At 50.0% G+C, this 24,604-nt stretch overlaps 1 long non-coding RNA gene across 1 annotated transcript in view; it reads left to right on the top strand.

The window, feature by feature from the left end:
• LOC105529970 overlaps positions 1 to 22,771 on the top strand; it is a 29,861-nt gene extending 7,090 nt beyond the window's left edge. Inside the window, exons 2-5 of the long non-coding RNA XR_001004589.1 lie at positions 14,425 to 14,580; positions 17,320 to 17,437; positions 17,728 to 17,864; positions 21,108 to 22,771. This is a non-coding gene — a long non-coding RNA (uncharacterized LOC105529970). The remainder of the gene's footprint in view (positions 1 to 14,424; positions 14,581 to 17,319; positions 17,438 to 17,727; positions 17,865 to 21,107) is intronic.
• Positions 22,772 to 24,604: the final 1,833 nt, after the last annotated feature.

The raw sequence follows: 24,604 nt of genomic DNA, 5'->3' as shown, positions 1-24,604 counted from the left end.
CACAGGGACAGGAATAAGCATATCTTCTGAAACTGAGACTGGACACAGAACCAAAGGCCTATGACACCCTGGGTCAGGTAATATTAATAACGACAGTAGTAATAATAATAATAGCACCATTTTATCTGCATTGAGCACATACCATATGCCAGGCACTGTTTCTAGCATGCTACTTGTGTTATCTATCTTATTGCATTCACACAATGACCCTATGAAAATAGCGCTGTTCTAATGCCCATTTCATATATGAGAAAACAAAGTCTCAGTGTGGTTACAGAACTTGCCCAAGGTCACAAAGCTAATGAGCAGTAGAGTCGTGCTTTGATACTAGGTCTTTGGACTCCAGAGCCCATTTTATAGACAGAAGCAGGTTTTAGGCATCTGGGCTGGAACGGTTGTCTAGAGGCAGAGGGTAGATAAGATGATCTCTTGGGTTCTCTGCTGTGGTCATAAGGGCCAGGCAGCTCAGAGGCAGTTGAAAGGGATGTCTAACATGGCAGCCAACCTCGGGGTAGGATTGTGTCTGAGGCCTCTATGGAAGCGGTAGACTTCATCTTCTCTGGAATGTGAGCTCCATGAACAATAAACCTTGTCTGTCTGGTCTGGTGCTCTATCACCAGTGCCTGACACTTTGTCAGTGATCAATAAATATTGGAGTAAATGAACGAATACAAGAATGAATCAATAATTCACTCTCACTTATCGAAGGTGGGCCCAGCCATAGACACTGCCATCTTTCCAAACAACCAGGGCATCTGGACTTGTGTCTCCCTGAGAATGTGAGGCAAAGAAAGAAGGCATAGCAGAACTAGGAGCAAGGGAGATGCTGCTGGGGTCAGGAGCCAGGACAGAGCCCAGAGCTGAGGACTGGGACAGTGATGGGTGCAGAGAGGTCACCCTTTGTGAACACAGTTCTGCGTGCTTTACGTGTGCTTCCTCATATCATCCTTCCCACAGCCTTGGGAGATAGAGATTGCTACCTCATAGAAAGATGAGGAGACTGAGGCATAGAGAGGCTAAATGACTTGCCGTGGATCACACAAGCATTATGGGGTGGAACTGGGTTTAAACTGGGATTGGCAAGGCAGGCCAATTGCTTCATGTGGTCCCTGACTGGGGTGCAGTCAGAAACTCTCTCCCCTCTGCTATCTACCATCCTGCATTCCAACCTCCCAAGCTCCTTTGCTCTGCAGCTGTCTCCAAACCTCAGCCTGGGAGCTGGACCCTGTCTCTTCAGTCTCCCTAAAGAGGGGAGACTCCAATGCAGCAGCTTTTCCCTCCCTCCCTCCTTTCCTCCCTCCATGTACCCTGGAGGTCTGAGGTCAGGGCAAAGCCAGGACCAGCAGTAAAGAACAGACCTGGAGTGAGACAGATCTGAGTTTAAGTCCTGGTTCTTCCACTTAATACCTCAGAGAGGAAAAACTACCTTGCTGATCCTCAGTGTCCTCCTCTGTACGTATGGGATAATATCACCCATGTCATGGGGTTTGTGGGGACTAACTGAAATCACTCAGGGGAAGGAACTGGATTCCAGGTGAGCTGGAGACAGGAGGAGGCAGTCACAATAGTCCACCACATTACAGCTTACACAGCACATTTCCATTAATTTCTAGGCTCCCCTTTTTTTCTGTATCACCATTCCATTGGGTAAAGTTATGGTCCCTCTTTTGTAAATGAGAACACTGGGGCTTGGAAGTGACTTGCTAACCAAAGGCATGCAGTTTGGAAGTCGCAAGGCAGACATTCTAAGCTAGATGCATGTGACACCCGAGTGTGTGGGGAGCCCCCTTCACCTTCCAAGGCGAGCACTCCTTTATACTCCTATATCAAGTCTGGTGGTGAGAGTACTGGTCTTGTAAAGGGCTGGTTCTCCTGATCCTCTCCTCCAAAGCAAGACTCAGTGGTGCACTGAGAGGATCTCCTCCAGGCCATGGCCCATCTCACTCTGCAGTAGCAGCAATGAGGAAAGGAAAATGGTTGTCCCAGCACAGGATGGGAGAGTCAAGCATGGTCACAATGAGGGCCAGAGAGCGAGCAGGAGGTAAGCAGAAACACTGAAGTAGTGCACCTCAAACCTAGGAAAAACCATGTCTTTGGCCATCTTGAGAGGCGGCTTACCAGAGAAGCTGCAACAAGACCCTTCCCCATCATCAGGTCATAGCAGTCATTCTCTGTGCATGGCTGTGTCTCATATTGTGAACTTGTTCTTTGTATAGAATGGGTCTCTTTTCTGCTGTAGCCTGTGAGGTTTTTTTCCTTATCTTTGATGGTCTGTGAATTTCCCACAAAGTGTCTAGGTATAGACTTATTTTTATTTATTTTGCTTAGTCCTTGGCCTGCCCTTTCTCCCTGAAACTCATACCTCTTTTCCTTTCTGAAAAATTCTCAGCTATTATCTCTCAATGATTGCCTCCTCACCATTATCTGTTTGGAGTTTCTGTTAGACTTAGGCCGAAGCCCCTCCATGCAAACCCTTCATGCCTACTAACTGCTCTTTCAAAGTTTGTTTCTATGCTGGTGTGAATCCCTCAGCACTAGCTTACAATTCTCTAATTCTTTCCATGATTGTGCCCAGGCTAGAGCTATCCCATTCATTGAAGTTTGCTTTCTTTTTATTTCAATGACTATATTTTTGACTTCCAAAGTTTCTACTTGATTTTCTTTTTTTATCTCTCTTCCTGTTTTTGTGCAATCCTATTTTGTCCTTTTAAGGAATGTCATTCCTTCATTTCTCTCTGTGAGCATCCTAGGCATGCTTATTTTCAAAATCTGTCAGCCTATTCTCTAAAACTCATCTGGAGTAAATTTATGTGCTGATTGTAGATTTTGCTGGCTCTCCCTGAGCATTTGATTTCTTTATGTGTTCTGGAATTTTGGTTTGGAGAGGCAGTGTTGGTGTTGTTTTGTTTGTGTTTGTGTCTTATTGTCTTTCTCTCTTGGTGCTTACCCCTCCCTGTCTGGTGGTTTCATGGTGGCCTCCATTGGCCCCTCCAAACCCCTCAGCCCAGAATCTGATTTTATGACACTCAGGGCTCTTGCCCTATAGGAGATGTTGGGAGCATTCTCCTGCTTCAGTGTAGAACCTTGGGGCTCGGTTCACTTCCTTGTCATGAGGCCGAGTCTCCCTCCGCCCAGCTCCTCATGGCCCAGGCTGCCTTGTAGTCAGAACTCCCAGAAGCAGCTGGAAGCTGTCTTTTCCAGCTCATAAGGGGAGAACCTTGCCCCTCCTCCCCCTGGTTTCTGCCTCCCATCCCACAATGGAGCACTTGTAGTACTCACAGGAGCTGAGTCTTGGCCACTCCTGCCCACCCCCCGCCACGGTGCCCATGTTCTGACCCAGAGACTGGCAAGTTACAGCTGTGCTGGTTGCTTTGCATTTCTGTATGTGCTCTATATCTCATTTTTTCAGCCTGACTCTGTCTTTGGGGTTTTCTCTTTTTATAGTGTATCGATCTTCCATCACTCCGTGCTTGGTACAGAGGGGCTCTGTTGCCATCTTAACTGGAAATGTACTCTAATTGTGTACTGTATGTACCATAACCAGAAATGATTTAACCAATCCCCCATTGTTACACTTTTATGTTGTTTGCCATTTGGGGCTAGTACAAATAAGAAGGCAATAAACATCCTTAATGTACTTGTCTAATCCCTGATGCGAAGTTGTGAGATCAAAGGGTAGCCATGTTTCCATTTGATACACATTTCATTTTGTATGTACTACCCCAACCATCACCACCACCACCAATACACCATCACTGGCATCTGGTTGGTTGAACAGAACAAGGGAAACCCTGGAAATAAATGAGACTGTGCTGTTGTAAAGTCTAACTTGGTGTACACAGGTGAGGCATTCTTAGACAACTTCTTCCCTGTTCCCATCTCTTTTGGAGCCCCAGATCCTTCTCATGGGTTATTTCATTTAATCTTCGTGACATCCCTACAGGATAGGGAAATCTCATTTTGCAGAGGAGGAAGCCAAGGCTCAGAGAGCTAAGACGACCTCCTAAGCTTTTACTGATAGGAAGAGGAGTCCACATGAAGTTGAGGAGAAAGGTAGGGTGCTCCCCAGTCCACTGAGCTGCAGAAGGGAGTCTTTCTGGCCTTCACTGATCCATATGTTTAGGAATCTGGCTGCCTCCATGAGACCGTGGTACAGCGATTGTGGGCAACTCCTAATTGTCTGGGTTTGGGCACACTGGGGCAGCCTCCACTGTGTGTGGGACAAGTGCTGGCTTTGCAACTCAGGCTCAGCCCCTCTGTAGTTAAGTAATGATGAGCTCCTCCTTATCCTCTCATTTTTCAGTTGGAGATAGCCAGGTATAGTGAAAGCACACAGGCTCTGGATTCAATTAAAAACCAGCTCTACCACTTTCCTGCTGTTTGACCTTGGGCAAGCCACTTCACCTCTGTGGGTCTCAGTTTCCACATCTGTAAAGTGGGGTAATAAGGCTTCTCTTGGAGAGGCATTGTTAAGATGAAAGAAAGACCGGTGTGCCTGGCACATAGTAGAGATTCAAATAAAGCCTGTTTCTGACAAGGGTGAAAGGTCACATAGCTAAGCCTGCTCAGCCAATCAGCTGGGGCCACACCCTGTCCTGACTCCACACTCAGTGTTGAAGCTCTGGTCTCTGTGCATGCTCCCACAGCTTCTGCTGGGCTGCCTGACATGAGCATGGGCCCTGAAAGCTCCACATGTGTCCCTGGACCCCATCACAGGTGTGAGCCTGGATGCGTGACTCTGCAAGATGCTACACACTGAGAGGACTGGAAGTTTGAGATTACTGTGGAATGGTAGCTGCTGACGGGGCTTCCGGCCTGCCCATTGCCTAGACCTGTAACCCTCAAGCAAGTCTCCCCTGCTGTCTTGGAGGCACTGCCAGCAGCCTGTTGGAAGATCACAAAAAGCAAGAATTGGCCCTTCCTCCTCTGGCAGAGCCTGCACAGCCTCTGGGAGGCAATTAGGGCTTGGGCCTTCCTTGGGAATTCCCAAGGGTACCCCAAAACACTTCAAAGTCACAAGCCCATCTGCCTGCTTCACCCTGGGGGAGAGGGGCAAGGGGGTCATATTGCAATCACTCCCCAGATGGGAAGCTAAGGAGACCAGTCTCAGGCCCACGGTGGCCTGGGATGGAAGCTCTGGCCATGTGAGGTTCTTCCTTTGCACAGTGCTGTGGCACATAAAGGTGTCTGGTTGTGGGCTCAGTGTGAGGGAATGGGGTGCTGGTGAGCAGAGGTGAGGCAGGGATACTTGGAGTCCCAAATGCCTGCAGCTCTCACAGCTAATGACCTGGGTCTCAAGATAGGCAGAAAGACTCTGTCACAGGGAGATGGCACTGGAACGTCATGAGATTAGAACTGAAGACCCAGACCCTTCCAGTCTGGTCACTGGCACACTCCTGAGGTGCTCTCTGCCCATCACTGGCAGGTTAGTGCTCCTTGAGCTCTGTACCAGGCTCACCTCTCTTCTATCCTTCACATGCCTCTGGTGTGACCTCATCCACCCCTCAGATTGCAGCTACCACCTCCGCCCTAATAAGAGTTCAGATGAAGTGAGTGCTAACTCTGTGCCAGGCACTGATCCAAACATTGTGCTTGTGTCAATTCATTTAATCTTCACAGAAACCTAATGAGGCTGACCTTACGCCATCACACAGATGAAGAAGACAATGAGGTCTGGGAGGCTATGGAACTTGCTAGGAAGAGGCTGATGACTCCCAAACTGCTCTCTTTCCAACTGGTTTCTCTTCTCATCTCCTTTCTTCCTATTGCTCGTGGCACATCTAGGCTGGAATGTCCCACAAGCTCCTCAAACCCACCACAGCCAAAACTGCACTGGCATTTCTCCTGTACCCACACCCCATCTCAAAATCCTCCTTCTCCCAGAAGCCTCATCTCCCACAGTGACTTTCCCATCTACTACATCCCTGGGTGGTATATCTTGCATTCCTTTCTCCTCCCCCTGCAACACCTCAAGGGTCTTCAGTCCTACGCATTCACATTTCTTCAATCTCCCTCCTGTTTTTTTCCTTCCTCAGTGATCCTTCCCCCTGGGGTCTTCTCCTTCTCCTTCTTCTTTGGTTTTATTTTAATTAATACATAATAATTTTGCATATTTATGGGGTGTAGTGATGTTTCCATATATGTATACATTGTGCAGTGTTCAAATCAGGGTAATTGACATAACCATCATTGAAGCATTTATCATTTCTCTGTGGTGGAGACATTCAAAATCCTCTCTTCTAGATATTTCGCAAGATACACTACATGATTGTTAACTGCATGGCCTTGCTGTACAGTAGCACACCAGAACTTACTCCTCCTGTCTAATTGTAACATAGTTACAGTTGGAACAACCTCTCCCCATCCTCCCTCCCCAGCCTGTGGGAGCCATTGTTCTACTCTCTACTTCTATAAAATCAACTTTTTTAGATTTGTCATCTCATATTTCTACTTTTGTCTTCTCCCCTCACATTTATCTTCCATAGTGCCATGGGGAGAGCCCATGGCCCATCCCCTGCTCAAAATCCTTCCATGGTTTCCCATAGCCTACAGGATCAAGGCCAAATTCCTGATCCTAACATGCAGGGGCCCCCACAGTGGGAACAACTATCTGCTGAGCTTCACCCTTTACTTTCCCGGCCACTCTCTCTAGCCAATCTGGCCTCCTTGCTGTCCTTCCAAGGTACATTTCAATGCCTTGAGCGTACTCCATCCCATCCCCACACTCCTCCACACCCTTGGAAAGCTCTCCTTCTTCCCATCCACCTGTCCCGAATGTCCATCCCAAATGCCACCTCCTTGGTGAAGCCTTCCTGTCCTTTCCTGTTGAAAGTACTCTTGGCTGTTTTGAGACTGCAGCACTGCAATATGGAGATCGGACAGACCACGGGATTTGGAGACAAAACTGAGCCATGGGACATCTGAGAAGGCCCTTTAATCACTCTACCTCAGTGTCCTTCCTTATAAAATGCAGCCATGAAGACCTCTCCTCTGGGTTGTTGTGAGGGTGGAATAAGAGGCAGCAGGCAAAGCTTAGCACACAGTGAATAGGCCATGGGAGACCCCATCACCTCTTCCCAGGGGCACTCCATGTCCACAGCCCTCTGTGCCACAGCACACTGCCAAGGACTGTTCTACCACCCCCGACCCCTGAGATTGTTTCTCTCTCTTTGCTTTCTTCCTAGCCCAGCATGCAGTGGTCCTCAGAAATCCCTGAGGGAGGAAAGTCCTGGCAGGAAACCACCTTGCTGGGCAGCCTCAGTTTGGGGCCTGATGGTAGAGATTTTCCCCAGTCTTAACAAGTGAGACATGCATCATTGTATTGTACAGGTCAAGATGGGTTGTTTCTGATTCCACTGAGCACTGAGGACTCCAGGAGTAACACTGACTGGCTCGGGAGGCCAAGCTCAAGCCCCCATCCTTCGTTGGCTGGAGAGGCTGTCATGACATGGTCATCTCCCCTAAGAAAGGGAACTTGGCCTGAGCAGTACTGGGCTCTGGGAACAAGGTATGTAAGTTATGGTCACAGAAAACCTGTTCTTAGAGGAGATCTGGACACCTTGTTCCTGGATTTATCAACTATCAGGTTTCTTAGCTTTTCTCCCCTGGGCCATGGGTCCAAGAACCAATGGAGCATTTCTGGGTTTGAACAGTCTGTACTTCCCTCTGTTCTTCCCCCTAGCCTGATCAAAGCTCACTCTTGGACCTTACTCCCCTGTTCCTTTAACAGCAAGTTCAGGAGCATGGTCATGGTGCCTAGAGTGCCCAGACAATCCAGCTGAGCCCGACAGGACAGAGAATAAGCATTCCCTTATATGTGATTGAGTCATCAGTCACAAATCACATTCTCTGATTCAGAGACTCTCAGAGTAGCAGTGCTAGGGCAGTTCCATAGACCTTTCTCCTTGCATTGCAGCTGGGCAGACTGAGGTCCAGTGAGGGTGAGGGACTGATTCAGATCACACAGCAAGACAGCGGTGGAACCCAGACCTCCAGACTCCCAGTCCAAGGCCATTTTTCCCACACCCAGGACTCTATCTGAGAAAGTGATGGTAACTGGTAGGAGAAGCCAGGGGTGAGGGCTGCAGGAGGCAGGAACTTGAGGGGAGGAATGTGGGACTGGAAGGTGGAGGGGAAGCAAAGCCCCCAGCGTTGAGTGGCAGCCCACCCTGGAGACATCAGCCTAGCTATCACACTGCTTCCTTTGCTGAAGATTAGCACAAACATCCCCCAGCTGTGGCCCTCCCTGCTGGCCAGCTGTGCAGGCTTTGGGTGGCGTGCCCCAGATGCAGGAGGCCCCAGGCTGGAGGCTGGACTTTCTCTCTTGTGACGTTGTGTGTTCTCCCGGCATCCAGAGGGCATGGGCCAGCCTCTGGCTCATCTCTGCTGTCAGGCCTGGTGAAGGACAGTCAACACTCCTGACTGATCAAAGGCACTCCCACCCTCTGGCCCCAGGAGTGCCGGGGCCGAAGGGGAGTGGGAGAGCTCAGATGCCATCCTGTCATGCTTTGAAGTCCCAATGCATTCTGGGATAGAACTTGCTGTGGAGTGAGACCTCTGGAACACAAACTTAACAAAAATTCCTGACATGTGTTATGATGGAGGCAGGAGAGCCGAGTCCTGACACCTTTGGCCAGACCTTTCACCTCTCTGAGCCTTGCCCTTTCCAACTGGGCCAGGAGGGCACCGGATGCAGCAGAGTAAAGGCCAGGCCAGCTTGCCGTCCCATGACTCTCTGACTTTCTCTTTCTTCTCTCAGAGGCCAGGTGGATAGGGTGGCCCAGAAAAGGCTTATGGGCAGGAATAGGGGTAGTCTGGCACCAAGGACAGGGTACGTGGGATAGCTAGGGGTAGGGGCTATTTATTCATTCATTTATTCATTCATCCATCCATGGAGCACCTACTGCATTCCTTAGCCCAAGGACTTGGAAATCGGGCACCCTACCATGCTGATCCACTACTCAAGGGACCTATTAATAGATTCTGAACTGGCTCCTCCCCTCACCGTGCATTGCCTCTGTTCTAGAGTTAGGATGGGCACCCTGGTTTGTGACTTTTAGTCATCAGGGGCCATATCCAGCAAGGGTTTTGGTTGAATCTGAGTCCAGCTAAGTTAAACCAAAAATAGATTTACTGGAAAGCTTTGGGATGGCTCATAGTCTTGTTGGGGAAGGGGGAGAACCAACCTCAGAGAAAGGGCAGGCACCCAACGAGGCAGGGAAGTATGTTACAGAACCAAGGGACAGTCGGGCTCATACACTACTTCCAGTACTGCTTCTCCTCACCTGACCTCTGCCAATGGACCCTGACATTGGGAATCATTTCTGAAACGCTTCTTTTCATAAGGAGTATCTGGCTGTCTGTCAGGGGACTTGAGGAGGAGCTCTTTGAGCTTCTGGCCTTCTCCCCTTCCTCTCTGAACTCTCTCCAGCTACTGCAGCCGATGCCCAAGCTGATACTGTTTTCTGATTGACCAAGCTCTTTGGCTTCTCCAAATGCCCCAGCAAGCCCTGAGCTTTCTGAACTCACTATATCTCCAAATAACTTCTTTTCCCCCTCCACGTATGTCCTTTAAGGCCACAACTAAAGGGGCCAACACAGACATCTCCCTCACTGGTCTTGATCATTTTGTGCCTGGTCCCAGCCTAATTTAAAGCTCTGTAAACTAGTACATGTCATGACCTCAGGGTACAGGTGAAACCCCCTGCCGTCTGCTGAGGGGTGGGGGTGGGGCTCTTGCTGGAGGAATGGTACATTCCAGACCCATGATTACCCCAGGAGAATCAGCCAGAGGCAAGCCGGTCTGCTCAAAGCCCTGGAGGCTGAGAGGTCTGGTGGCAGCCTGTCAAGGAGCCAACCATGCAGAGGGCTGGCCAGACTGGATGTGGGAACCACACTGGAGACTTATTGGTGTGGACCCCTCTCATAGCTATGCTACAAGCCCTCTTATATGATACAAAGGGGATCTTCTGTTCTCCACAAGGGCAACGTCCTACCAAGGTGGGGGTAAAACTGGCCTTGGGACATTAGAGACATTATGTGACTTGCTGAAGGTTATGTAGATGATAATGAGGAGAGCTGGAACTCCCCGGTCCTTAGTCAGCAACAAAGCACTTTAGCGAAGACCACATTGTACCAACTCCCCCAGATAGCTTTCAGGAGCCCCCAGCTCTCCAGCCAGCCTCCTGCCTCAGGCCTTAACTACTTCATTAGAACCACAGTGTTGAAGCTTGAAGAGACCTCAGAGGTCAGTAGCCTAGCCCTCCCCTCACACACACATATGCACACACACACAAGTACACAAAGTACAGCTGGAAAATTCAGGCTTGGGGAGAATGCCAAAGATCGGCAAGCGAGTTGATGGGTCTAGAAGCCAGATCCCTGGGCTCCTCTGGCAGCCATGGTTCTGTGTACAGGCCCGGCTACATTCCTGTCCTTATCTTACAACCTAGCTGCAGCAGCTATTCCTACCTGTCCTCTTTTCACCTTGTCCTCGAGCTGTGCATTCCGGGCCAAACCTACTGCTGGAGAAGTCCCCGCCCTCCACCTGAGCACCCATGGATCAGCTGGTACCCCCACGGCTACCCCTGGTGGAAGAGCCACCCCACTTCTGGCCTACTTCCTTCTCTTTCAGTAGTATGTGTGAAGAAGAAGCTGTTGGTGCCAAAAAGATTCCAAGAAAATAGGTAGGCCCAGGCCAGGCAGCCCAGGCTGCTAATGCAAAGAGGCAGCTCCTACCCTTCCATCAAAGCCCTGGAATCCAGAACTGCAAAGGCCCCAGGGAGGAAGTAAAAGGAAGCTGAGTTGCTAAGTGGCCTGCCCCCAGCCTCCACGCCCCTGGGGATGCCTGGCTGGCTGGAGAGGAGGGGACTAGCAGAGGAATGATGATAACCATCCCTCCCATCTGGACGGCCCTTTCACACACCACTAATAGGCTTCCCTCCCCTTCCCTTGTCCTAGCCACACAAAATGCTTGGTAATTATCCCCAGCAGCCAGATGGAGGCTCAGAGAAGATAAGAAACCTGCCTGAGGTTGCACAGCCAGTTGATGGTGGTATTAAGCGCAATTTGCAATCCAGGAATCCACGTCCCATGCATATTCCCCTTAGCTTTCACCTGGCTTACAAACCCAGGCCTTGGGCTCCTGGATCTCTGCCCCAGCCAGAGGGCAAAGGGGATAGGGCACCTGGGCTGGAAGGGACTGTAATAGAAGAGGCTTTAAGATGGGGGAGGGCACTGAGGACCGGTATGACAGAAAAAAGCAAGTCTACCCCTGTCCCAAGTTTCCCTCATTGCCCTCTTGACTGAAGAACTTTCTTTAGCTTTTCTTTTAGAGCAGATCTGCTGGAAACACATTCTCTTAGTTTTTCTTCATCTGAGAATGTCTTTACTTCTGCTTCCTTCCTGAATGATATTTTCACTGGATATTGAACTCTCTGGGTTGACAGTTCTTTTCTTCTGGAATTTAAAAAATACTGTGGCACTTCCTCTGGTCTCCATGGTTTCAGGCAAGAAATCCACCATCATTCATACTCAGGTCTCTTCTGACTCCAAGGGTCTGCTCCAAAGGAGGCCAGGCAGGGTAGCAGAAAGAACTCTGGAGGACTGGGAGTTGAGCCACAGCTCCACCACTTCCTATCAACGTGACATTGCATGAGTCCCTTCACCATTCCCAACCTCAGCTTTTACATTGCTGCTATAAGAGGGTAGGACTAGATTGTCACACTAAAGACCCTGACATTCCCAGGGTCTCTGAGAATTATCCAATTCCCAGGGGTGCCAAGCTCCTGGTGATGAGGAAAGAGACCCCACAGAGACACCTTCTGTCCCTGCTTTCCTTGGGGGATGTGGCTTGAGTCCTGTACTTTTTGCTCCCTCGACTCATGCCTACCCTGGCCTCACCTGGCCCATTGAGGCAGGGAGGGTTCTTAGGATGTTTCAGGCTTCCTAACCCAGCTCTCAAATCCTGAGCAACCGGGAAAACCCCCTCATTCCCTCTCATCAGGGCCATTGCAGAGCGCTCCTTCAGTGGGCAGGGGGGCAATCTCCAGGACCACCCAATGTCTCTTGCCATCCTACCCACCCTACAGTACAGTCTGACTGCTGGGCTCTCCCAGACACTGCCATGCTGTTTTCATGCTTCCATTTTGTTCCCTCTGCCTTGGAAATCCTTTCTCCCTTGTCTACTTGGCAAGGTCTTGCAGAAGCAATACTAGCTCTTTACTTCTCTCTGCCTTGGTTTTCTCATCTGTAAATTAGAGATTACAATAATAGTGGTAATACCTACCCCATAAAGTCATTAGGAAGATCAAACAAGCTACTCCCTATGAAATCTTTTGAACAGTGGTTGGCCCATAGTAAATATTCAACAGACACTAGCTTATTATTACAGTTATCATTAACACTATTATAGTGTGATGGTTAAGTGCACTTAGAATCAGACTTCCTCTGTACAAATCCCCTGTGCCACCTCAACCAACTACTTGACCTCTATGTGCTTCAGTTTTCTCATCTTTAAAAGGTGGTTAATAATAGCCCCGCCTCATAAGGTTGTTATGAGGATCAAATGAGATAACACTTTGCACAGAGCCTGACACATAGTAAGCCCTCAAAAAATGTTAGCTGTGGTGATAAGGAAGCTCGTCAACATTTCAGCTTCCTTTCCTCTTGAGAAAGAGAGGCAGCAGGTACTCTTGGGGAACGTGTTCACTGGAACATGAGCTAGGGAGAGACACCCATGCACCCATGCAACTCTTAGACCACATCAGGTTCCTGGTTCTGGCTTGTGAGATTCCCCACCTCTGTGACTTCATGTGGCCTGTTCTCTATGCGTAAGTTGCCCTGTCCCCAGGCCCAGTTCCAAGGCCTCACCTTTGGGATGCCTCCCGCAGCTCCTGCATGTTGACCGACTTCCAGGTTCTTGTAGGACACACCCAACAGGTCATCTGAAGCTCCATCCAATGCTCCCCCGGGTCTGCTTGGAGTGGAGTTAGTTCTGCACTACAGCCCTCAATTCTAGTCCTGGCTCTGCCCCTGACTTTCTGTGTGACTTGGGGTCAGTGTCTTTTCCTTTCTGGGCCTCACTTTTTCATCTATAACATGAGAATTTTGACCCAAATGGTCTTTAAGGTTTCTCCCAGATGGGTAAATCCTAGTATTACTCGCCACTGTCATCCCAGGGCTAAGCTAGTCCAGTGCCTGATGTTAAACGTTTGATGGGGACTCAGGCTGAACTAAAGTGGACTGATTATAGAACCACAGACAAATGCCTCCACCCATTCCCTCCCATACCTCCTGTATGTCCTGTCACCCAGGCTTTAGCCATCCTTGGCTGCCCAGCTCCCCAACCTCTGCAACTCAGGGCTTGAGGACAGAGCCTAGCTGCTGCCTGAAGGCTGGGCTCCTGGGGCCCCAGCAGGAATGTTCCTGGGCTTATTTTGGTCCTTTAAATTAGAAGGCTGGAGGTTCTAATTTACCACTCCCTGCCTGGAGCGGGAGCCTGGGCTGGAGTGGCATGCCTCAGCTGCCAAGCATGAACCCCACTCTCGACCACAACCCAACCTCAGAGCTGTCTGTGGCTGTCCCTGCATAGCAACACCACAGACAACAAAGGCCCCTTAACCCTCCTCTTCTAGCGGTGACTGTAGTAGTGGCTGCTGCTGCCTGGGACTCAGCAGGATGAGGCACAGAACGGGGAATGGGCTGGCTAAGTCAAAACACTAGGAAGGTACAGACAGTTCCTGTGCCCACACTGGAGACTCACCCTTTGGGCATCTTGGCAGGGCCACGTGGGCTGCCCCCACAGAGCTAGGCCAGATGGAGAAATCTGGCCAATGGAAACTAAGGCCTAGGACCTAGAGGGCCACTGGGCTTTGAGGGAAGAGCCAGCTGTTTTCCATCTTCACTGAGGACCGAGGGAATACAAACAGGCAGGAAAAACAGTGAGAAGAACTGCTGGTTTCAAAAGGCAAGCCTTCTATCCTAGGCATACTGTGGAGAGGTGACTGGACCTCCAGTCATCCCCCTTCAATCCACCCTCCAGGCTGCCATCAGAGGTACCTTGCCAGCAAAGACTTGATCGGATTATTTCTTTAATTAAAACATTTCAATGGTTCCCTATCGCCTACAGGGGAAAATCCAGCCTTCCATTCAAGGAGCTAAGGCCCTTCACAATGTGGCCCCAGCCTACCTTTCTGCACCACTCTCAAGGCCTTTCCTACCCCACAAACCCTACAATACAGCCACTCTGGTGGCTGGCTTTCCCCCAGACCTCCCATGCTCTTTCATGCCTCCATTTTATTCCTTCTGCCTGGGAAGTCCTTTCTCCCTTGGCTCCTTAGCAAACTCTTTTTTATGGTTGAAGCCTCAGCTCAAATATTCCCTATTCTTGTACAAAGGTAACAGTTTCCTCTCTTGTGCTTCCAGTGTTTCTGTCAGACTTTTATTCATTCAAGCAGCATGTATTGAATACCTACTATACAACAAGCATTGTTCTAGGAACCAGGGATACAGTGGCAAAAATGACAAGCCATAGACCCTGCCCTCATGAAACTTCATGTGGGGGAGACATACAGCAGATTAGTATGCTGACAAATACATAAGATGATTTCAAATAGTGTTGTGTACAGGGTGTACTGGAAAATGCTGAGTGATCTGCTTGGAGGAGGGCATCTGCAGCACCTGCTGACTTCTGTGGTGCCGACATTCCCATCACGGCTAATCTCAAGCTGGCAGTGTGAAGTCATTGAATACTGAGTTGGGAAGAGCCAGTGAAAGCCAGCTCTAGCACACTGGTACATACTAAAAGGAAAAGAAAACCAGTTAATAGAATAGAGAGCAACTGAGACACAGAGGTGGGGAGTGTTGCTCAATTCGATTAGGTGCAGGGGGGACCAGGGAAGGCCTCTTTGAAGAGGTGATATTTAGGGGATGGCCTGAATGACAAGAAGCCAGTTATGCAAAGATCTGGGGAAAGCTCTTGGCACTTTTGGTTTTTAAAAATACTTTTTCTATTGAGGCATAATTTCCATACATTAAAGTGCACTAATCTTAAGCATACAGCTCCATGAATACTTACATATGTATCAGCCTCTGTAACCATCACCTAGGTCGAGATATAGACCATTTTCAGCACTCCAGAAGGCTCTTGTGTGCCTCTTCCCAATCAGTAATCCCTGCCCCAAGGGAAACTACTATTTTGACTTCTCTCCCTGTAGGTTGGTTCCACATGTTTTTGAAGTTCATATTCATGGAATATAAATATAGCATGCCATAGTATGTTCTTTCTTTGTGCTGTATTTCCCTCACTCAACATCACATCTGGGAGAGTCACCCATGTTGTTACACGTTACATGTGGCCATGTTCTTTTTCACTGCTGTATGGTATTCCATTATATGACTCTTTCCTGGTACCTTCCATGTTAGTGATGTTTTCCTGTCTGTCTCCTCCTCAGGGCTTTGTAACACAGCATGAGCAGCTATGAGCTCTGATGTGGGCCCGGCCACCACTGAGATCAGGGATGTGGAGTCCTCTTCTCTGAACAGGATGTTCCCTTCTGTCTTTGTATCTGTGAAACAGATAGTGGCAAGCCCTCCTACATATGTAGCAAAGAGTTAGCAAGATGATCCACAGCAAGCACTTAGTGGAGGCCCTGGTCTGGAGGGTCTGCTCAAGGGCACCCCAGGTGCCTTCTCCGCCCTTGGCCTGTGCATTTGGCGAGCAGCAGGTATAGTTCGTGCATGTGTGTGGGGGAAACACAGCACACGTTTGATTGTGTGTTGTGCTGTGAAATGACTGCCGAGATTGCTTTGGGGATGATTGGAGTGAGGGACAGTTTTGAGGGACCAGAGGCACTTCCATTGCTGAGAGGGCCTGATATGTGAGCTGCCACAGAAAGGTCTTCAGTACCCTCCCCACCAGGCTGGACCAGGATGTATTGAGGGAAAGAAAGAGGCGAGGAACTCAAGACCCCTGCCACAGCACTTGCACAGGAAGGAGTGCAGAGCACTCCGCTTGGGGAGGGAGGCAGGGCAGGGACCATTTTCTTCAATTTACAGTTGCATGAACCTAGGTTTGGAGAAGTAAGGTCAAGTTCACACAGCCTAGAAAGTGTTGGAGGAGAGATTCAAACCTAGGTGTGTTTAACTTAAAGCCAGTGGGTTGAAGGCATCTTGTGAGACCTTGAGGGTTCCGACCCAGCCTCAAGGAGACAGAGTAGCTGGGCGAGCAGGCTGGGCTCTGGCCTGGAGGAAGGCCTTGGGCCTGGTGCTGCCAACTGCAGAAGAGGCTGTCTGGGGAGTCCCTACCAACACGTCCCACATAATGGGGCTCACCTAGGCATCACATCCTCTTTTTTCTCCCTTTACTCCTGAGAGGAGACAGTGAGCAGTGGAAAAGGAGTGCCTAAAAAGAAACACGTGTCCTCAGCATTCCAACTACAGCTTCCTGCCTGCCCACTCCCCTGCGCCTCTCCCTCACTTCCCCACCAGCCCCTGCCCGTGAGCAGCCTTGTCCTTGGTGCTGCCACCTCTGGCTCTCCCCACACCTCCAATTTGTTTCCAGAGGCCTTGAAGGCCAATCTTTCTTTATGACAGAGCCTCGTCCTTCATTCACTCATTATCTCTGTCTTTCCCTGACTCCTGGGAGCCCTAGGCCAGGAAGGGAGAGTGATGGGGTGGGGACACAAGAACATGTGGCTCCCAGTCCTGACTCTACCACAGATTCCCTGCATGCCATTGGGTCAGTCCCTTCTCTTTTCTGGCCTCTTTCCCTATCTGTGCAATGGACCAATCTCTAAGGGCCTTGTCAGCCTTGGGTTTCTCACCAGGCAGCAGAGACTCATTGCCCTAATGGAGAGAAGCAGAATGAACTACAGCTCGAGGTCAAGAGCAGACCTGGAGGCAGAGAGGAGGCCAACTGGACTGTGTTCAAAATGGAGGGCTGATTCGGGCATAAGGGCATAAAGAGGCTGGGATCTGCTCACCCTGGGCCCCTTTTCCTGTGACTGCTCCCTCAACATGCATTCAACAAGTCACTATGGAGCAGCAGCTCTGGACCAGGCAATGAGTTAGGTGCCTAGGGTACAGCAGTGAGCAAAGTGGACATGGTGCAACTGCTAAAAATTGCAACAAACCCTTGGTTCCTTACTTTGGCCTTACAATCCCAGCCACAGCTTCTACTTCTCTTCCCTACAGACTAGGAGAAATGTGGGGCCTGATCATCCAAGGCCACACAAAGAATTAAAACCGAAAACTGGGCTCAAATTCTCATCTCCTAACCACCACCACCTCCCCACACCTTGTCAAAATTTTTCTCCCTAGAATCCTAGACTCACTGTCTGATCCGGAAGGCACTTTAATCATGCCTAAGAGCCTGGAGATTTATAAAGGAAGCTGTAACTGGGAACAATCCGGCCTGCGGGGAAGCTGCTTCTACCAGGTACCCACAAGCAAGACACGTGGCTTCACTCCTCCACGCCCCCACAGTATTTTGTTTCCCCATGTAGGCACAGCAGTGGTGCAGGTTGCCCCCTTTCATCATTTACTCACATGCTTGTCTCTGGCACTGAGCAGAGCCTGTGTCTCCTCCATCTCCGTATCTCCCAGGCCTGGGCCAGGCAGACATGAGGAAGCAATTCAGTGGGTGCCTGTGGCATGGAATTGACCATGTTGCTCCTGAAACACAGTTTATTTTCTTTCCTTCCTTCCTTCCTTCCTTTTTTGAGACAGGGTCTTGCTCTATTACCCAGAGTGGAGTGTAATGGTGCTATCTTGGCTCACTGCATCCTTGACCTCCCGAGTTCAAGTGATCCTCCCACCTCAGCCTCCCAATTATTGGGACAACAGGCACACACCAACACAGCCAGGTAACTTTTTGTATTTTTAGTAGATGGGGTTTTACCATGTTGCCCAGGCTGGTCTTGAACTCCTGGCCTCAAGTGATCTACCTGCCTCAGCCTCCCAAAGTGCTGGGATTACAGGCATGAGCCACTGCACCCAGTGCCTGAAATGTAGTTTCTTCTGTGCCTGCCCTCAGTGAGTGAGCTCTGGAGGAAGGTGCCCTGGATTTGTGCTGTGGTTCTGTCACTAACCCCAACTTTGACAGTAACTTAACCTTTCTGTGCTGTGCCTTGCTTTCCTACTGGTAAAATAACAGCAATTACAGTACTGATTCATGGGGTTGCTGTGATGCACCCCAAATAGTGTCTGCTACATAGTAAATGTTCAGTATTTATTACCACTATTACTACTGCTCCCAATCCTACTACTGCACTCACTACTACTACCATTTTAACTTAAGGATGTATGAAGCTATTTCCTGGATAGGCTTCCAGAAGTGGATATTCCTCATATATGATTGCCAGCCTAAAGGCTGTGAACTAGCCTCCTCTTCTCCAATTTTCTCGTGCCTAGGACTCACCTGGGGATCTCATTAAAATGCAGTTTCTGATTCAGCAGATCTAGGGTGGGGCTAGAGACCCTGCACTTCTAACAAGCTCCCAGGTAGTGCTGACACTGCTGGTCCAGGGACCACACTTTCTATAGTAGCCCTTGCCAATATTAACTACCAAAGAGAACTACTGTCTATTGAAAACCCAGTAAGTGACAGACCCTGTGGAAGTGCTCCATATACATTATCTCCTTGAATCCTTGCATCAGCCCTGAAGAGTATGTATTTTCATCCCTATTTTACAGATGAGAAAACAGAGGCTCAGATAAATCAAGTGACTTTCCCAAAGTTACACAGCTTGAAAGTGGCAGAGACAGGGTTTGAACTCAGACCAGGCTGACTCCCAACTCCTATTTTTTTCCATTCTTGCAAAGAGCCTCCCTGTGGCGTGGCATACCCCAGAGGATGTCTGTCCCCCCACAGAGAGAGGGCTGCAACACAGCACCTGAAGTGATAGCAAAAATCACTCTCTGGGCACAGCTCTTTAACATATCCAAAGCGCTTGCCTACCCACCACAGGCCTGGTAAACAGGCAGGGCAAGGACCTGGATCCCTGTTGAAGCTGGTGAGGACTGAGAGCTGTTGGGGTGGGTGTGAGGGCAGGCAGAGGGTAGAGGAAGATGCTGGCCTGGATTCACCAAGGGATGGCCCATGACCCAGGAGCTATTCTTCATCTCTGTGTGCTCAGGAATCCTCCAAGGTTGCAGACTCAGGGCCACTGAATGCCACTGGCCCAAAGCCCAAGATGCTGAGGTCTCAACCAAAGGATCCATTTCATGCACTGGGGGCGGGACAGCAAGCCAGCAAGAAGCCCCTGTATTCTCACTGGCTTCTTACCATGAGGTAAGCCCACAGCCTCAGCAGAGAGAGCCTGTTGCTTCTGGCAGCTCTGTGGTTCAGGGCTGCTATGTCCCAGCCAAGCCTAGAGACATCCTCACACCTCTGACTCCATGATTATGCCCATTCCTATTCCTGACTAGGCCCATAACAACCTGTTTTCACACAGTGCATAAGACGATAAACATGTGCTACTCTCTTGGGTCTTTCTGGGTCTCCTAACGGGACCATGGATCTGTTGGGTATCTGAGAGACAGGTTTCTGGGGTCTGAGATTCCCCTAGAATTGTAGGCAAAACCGTAGGGGGATGTGACATTTTCTGAAGGGGCTATTTGTAGCTTTTACCATTCATCTACTGATTTAGCAAATATTGATTGAATGCTTACTCTGTGTGGGGCACTGAGTTGGGCACTAGGAGTGCAGTGATGAGCGAAACAGAGATCCATGCCTCCAGGAAGCTTCCAGTCCAGGGGGTAGTCAGTGAACAAGTAAACAAACCAATAATACACATAAGGACAGATAGTGATGCTGGGTTCTGTCCAGTCCAGTGTCATTCGCTACATAAACAGGCACTGCTAACATTTTTGAAGTGATGCCTGAGTGAGGGCCAGGGTGAGGGAGGGGCAGGGCCTGCCAAAGGTCATACCCCCAAAACAGACCCTCGGGCTTCCGGGCATGCATGTGGACCATGACATACATGAAGCGTTTAAGTGGGCATGGAGCTAATCAACAGAGCTGCAGAAGAGAATGACCACCTTGGGCCTGGCATGTTTTTCGGTAACCAAAAAAGCCACCCCCACCTCCATTCCTATACTGAGCTTCTCTGTTTCCAACACAGATTGCTTATGGGGGAACCTCACCCCCTAGCCCTCTTACCCCAAAGGCAGCTGTTCTCCCTCTAGCCTGCTGGGTGGGCTCTGCACCTTCCTCGGGCCTCACTCCTGAGAAGGTCCAGCTGGTGGGCCCAGCTGGGGATTTCAAGGACGATGGAGCCCATCTGGAGGGAGCTTGGAGTGAGTCAGAGGGGCCAGTAGAGAGGAAAAGCCCCTTGGGAACAGAAGCCTGGGCTAGGGGAACTCTCTCAGAATGATGCAAAGAAGAAAAGGAAAGGCCAGAAACCTGGGTTGGCATTCATGAGAGCGTTCTGAGGCCTGAAAGAACTCTGAGAGGTCACCTTCACTCACCCCACCTTCATCTAGGACGCACTTCCACTGTATCTGAATCTGTGTCAACGTGCAGTTTCCAAAGACTCCTGGCTGGCGAGTGAGCCCTCTCCCCGCCCACTGTGCCTTAGCACTCTTCTCTTTCTTCTCTTCTGGCTCCTGTGGCCCAGACACCGGGCAATGTGTGGGGAAAGGTAAAGAGTGGATCCACAGCTGAAGAAGTCCTCTCTCTGTTCTAGAGGACTTCAGTCTCATGCAGGAGACAAAGCCTAAAGAATTTGCTTGGATACAATGTGGTCAGTGCTTTCAGTCTTCTGAGGAGGGAAAATTATGTCTGTGGAGGGTGGGGTGAGGGGACCAGCAGGGAGAGTAAGGAAAGGCCTCCCAGATGAGGCCTCAAGAAGTGAGAGGCTCTATGGACAGAAGGCCATCCCAAGCTTCCAGAGAGCTGCCTGCTCTGATCAAATCCTCATTCAGATGTTCAAGTCCCGTCTACCATGTTTCAGCCAAATGCTTGCCCAGCCTCTCCTTTCCCACTTCCCGAAGCAGGGAGCTTATTCCCTCTCAGGACAGAGATCATTTCAGGACAGGCCTAACTCTAAGAAAGTTGCTTCCTTTTTTTTTTTTTTTTTTTTTTTTTGTCTTTCTTTCTCTTTGAGATGGAGTCTTGCTCTGTTGCCCAGGCTGGAGTGCATGGCGCAATCTCGGCTCACTGCAACCTCTGCCTCCTGGGTTCAGGCCATTCTCCTGTCTCAGCCTCCTGAGTAGCTGGGACTACAGACGCCCACCACCACTCCCAGCTAATTTTTGTATTTTTAGTACAGACGGGGTTTCACCATGTTGGTCAGGCTGGTGTCAAACTCCTGACCTCAGGTGATCCACCTGCCTCGACCTCTCAAAGTGCTGGGATTACAGGCGTGAGCCACAGTGCCCGGCCCAAAAGTTGCTTTATTCAACTTAGCTGAACTCTGTCTCTTTGTGGTTTCCATCCATTGGTCACAGTGCTGCCTCTGGGGGCCACCTAAGCTCTGCCTTCTCCCTCTGCCCTCCAGCAGCCTCTTAGAGGTCTGAAGCATCACCATAGCCATAACCCCCGAGTCTTCTCCAAGCAAAACAACTCCACTTCCTTCAACTGTTCCTCCTGAGACCAGGGCCCCCGCTTTCTCCACGGCATGCTTTTGCCTCCCTGGTCATGCTCCAGTGTGACTCTGGTACCCTTAATACGTGGCACACAGAGCTGACACCATATTCCAGGGCAGTCTGTCACCTCCTTGTTCTTGAAACTTCACTTCTATACTGCCTACAGATGCAGCTGAAGGTTCCATGGATGTATTTGGTCAGACCATGCATATGACAGTCACCTCCTCAGCTCTGCTCCTTGCCCTCTCACCTGGTTCCCCCTTGCCAGCCTACATTTGAGGACTGGATTCAAGAGCAAGACCTAACATTTCTCCCTGTCATATTTCCTTTGTAAGCTTCAGCCCCTCCTTCTAGTCTGTCAGGAATGGGAATGCTTTTGAAAACAGACTCTGAAAGCCAATGAGATGTGCTCCTCCTGCCCACAGTTGGACCCAGGCTCCAAATTTGATCAGTGAATAGCCATGTCCGCACATGTGCCATGAGGCACTTGTCTGCAAATTCATCCGGAGACCTTGACAGATGCCTGGAGGCCAGAAATCAGCCTCCTCTATGCTACCATGTGGCCCCAGGAGCCTGAAGAAAACACCAAGTACATCTAGAAGTTGACGGTTGACCGATGGGAGAAGGGGCAAGATGCCAATCACTCAGTCAGTCAACCTTTCCTGAAGATTGTTGGAGGCTCCAAGTGACATAGGGGATCATGCGAAGAACATTCAGAGACATCATCTACTGCCTCTGCCTTCTGGAAGTTTCTAGTCTCACAAAAAGGAAGACCAGGGAGACCCTTAAGGCAATGTAGTAGGCTGAATAATATCCCCCAAAGATATCAGGTCCTAATCCCTGGAACCTGTAAAAGTTACCTAATTAGGAAAAATGATCTTGGCAGATGTGATCAAGTTAAGGGTTTCTAAATGCAATCACATAAGAGGGAGGCAGAGGAGACTTGACATAGACAGAAAAAGAAAAGACCACGTGACCCTAAAGGCAGAGATTGGAGTGAAGTGGCTACAAGCCAAGGAATGCCGGCAGCCACAGAAGCTGGAAAAGACAAGGACCAGGTTCTCCCCTACAGCCTCTGGAAGGAGCATGGCCCCATCAACACCTTGATTTTGGCCCAGTGATACTGGCTTTAGACGTCTAGCCTCCAGATCCGTGAGAGAATACATTTTTGTTGTCTTTAGCCACTAAGTTTGTGGTCATTGTTACAGAAGCCACAGGAAACTGAGATAGGTAATGAGGGAGCTCCACAGGCAGGTGAGGGGCCTAGACCACAACCAAGGTGGGCCAGGCAACTGATGGCCATAAATCTCAGGCAAGGCTTCCTGGAAGAGGCAGGCCTGGAGCTGGGACCTCAAGAGTGGTAGAGGAGGGGGCTTGGCAGAGGGAAGAGACAGGGCTCCCTGGGTTGTGACAACTGAGCAGATCAGGCCTGGTGTGGCCAGAGATCACTGAGACTGCAGAAGTGAAGGGTGGTGGTGTGTATGTGAAAAGGCCACATCCTGCCAAGTTGCCACTTTACGTTCCTCCCAGGGGAAAGTTAGCAAAACCCTGCATCGCCAGCAGGGTGGCCCTTGGTCATGCTGCAAAAAGCCAAGATGTGAGGTCAGACAGACCTGGTTCTAGCACCACCACATACTGGTGCCTGCTGCCTCCCTGAGCCTCAGTCTCCCCATCAGCAAAATGGGGATGATAATATTGGTGTAATTTCCAAGGATATTTTCTCATTTTCCAGCTTTCCCTTGTCGCATTTCTTAAGCTAGATGTTCATAGGCAAGAGGAGGGCTGCTGCTTTTAAATGAAGGGATGCCAGGGGGCATGGAAATGCCAAGACCCCCCTCCTTGGGATGAGGCGGGGATTGGGCAAAATAGTAGCCTGCTCTGATTCTGTGCACACTGAAGGTCAGTACCCTCCCTGCTTGCCTCCAAGAGCCACCTGCCAGGGCAGGTGCCCCTTCCTCCCCAGAGGATCTGGCTCCTCCCTCCTGACGTCTGCCAGCCCAGCCCCCAGGCAGCCTCAGGAAGGCATGGAGGAGAGTCGAGCTTGGCTATTTATAACATGGGATGCGATAAACACTTCCAAGAGATATTTCCCGATAGACCAAATTCAACGGAGATTACATAAGCAATTAGATCTTTTGAGCTCTCTGCTATCTCTTTGCACGGAGGCTGCCAAAAGCATGTGCGAGCAAGTCTTTCTTTATAGTCATACATTTATACTTTATGAGAATGTAATTGAAACGTTTCAGGTGAGCAAGCCCACCCTCCCTCCCTGCTCCACGACTCACCGTCTCCCTCCAGCTGCCACAGGCTGGGTAGGGAACCTCGGGGCCTCTTCTTCTCAGCCAGCTGTATGTTCCTGGCCAAACTTCTGCCCCTCTCTGTACAAATACAGGGCTAGACAAGCTGGCGTCTTGAAGGATGTTGGGAGATTTGAGGACTCCCCATGCCAGGGGCTACGGGAAGAAGAGCACTAGGCAGGGAGCCCCAAGCCTGAACTGAAGCCTTACTGCCACACTGACTTGCTGAGTGGCCTCAGGCAGGACCCTTGCTCATTCTGTACCTTGGTTTTCCTTCTGTACAATGGGGAGAACAACACCTAGACCGTAGTGCTGTCATGAGAATTCTGTGAGAATGTACATGTAAAGCTCCCAGCCTGGCCTATGGTAGGTTCTCAAGACATTCTGAATCCTAGGGTCCCTTTCCTCTCTCTGGTCCACCATGGGCAGAGAGGACGGTCAGTAAGGAGTTTGGCTCCTAGTTCATCTGGCCTACCCTCCCTGGACCCACCTTTCTCCTATGCCACTCACTTCTCCCCAAGTGCAGACGCTGCTTTCTCATTTATCAGGCTGCGGTGAGCCTGAACAGTGGGAGTCGTCTCTTGCTAAGGGTGAGAGCTGTCTACTTTCAACAAGGGTCGTGCCTCCACTTCTTCCTGGCCCAAGTGCCCAGACTCAAGCTGATCCTCAGGTGCTGGCCCTTCCCACCACAGCAGGATCTTTTGTTTGTCAAAATGTGC

The sequence above is a fragment of the Mandrillus leucophaeus genome, unplaced genomic scaffold (assembly GCF_000951045.1).
Source record: "Mandrillus leucophaeus isolate KB7577 unplaced genomic scaffold, Mleu.le_1.0 Scaffold797, whole genome shotgun sequence".
In the NCBI taxonomy this organism is placed as follows: Eukaryota; Metazoa; Chordata; class Mammalia; order Primates; family Cercopithecidae; genus Mandrillus; species Mandrillus leucophaeus.
The sequence above is the reverse complement of the archived record's forward strand: the minus strand, read 5'-3'. Positions and strand labels throughout refer to the sequence as shown.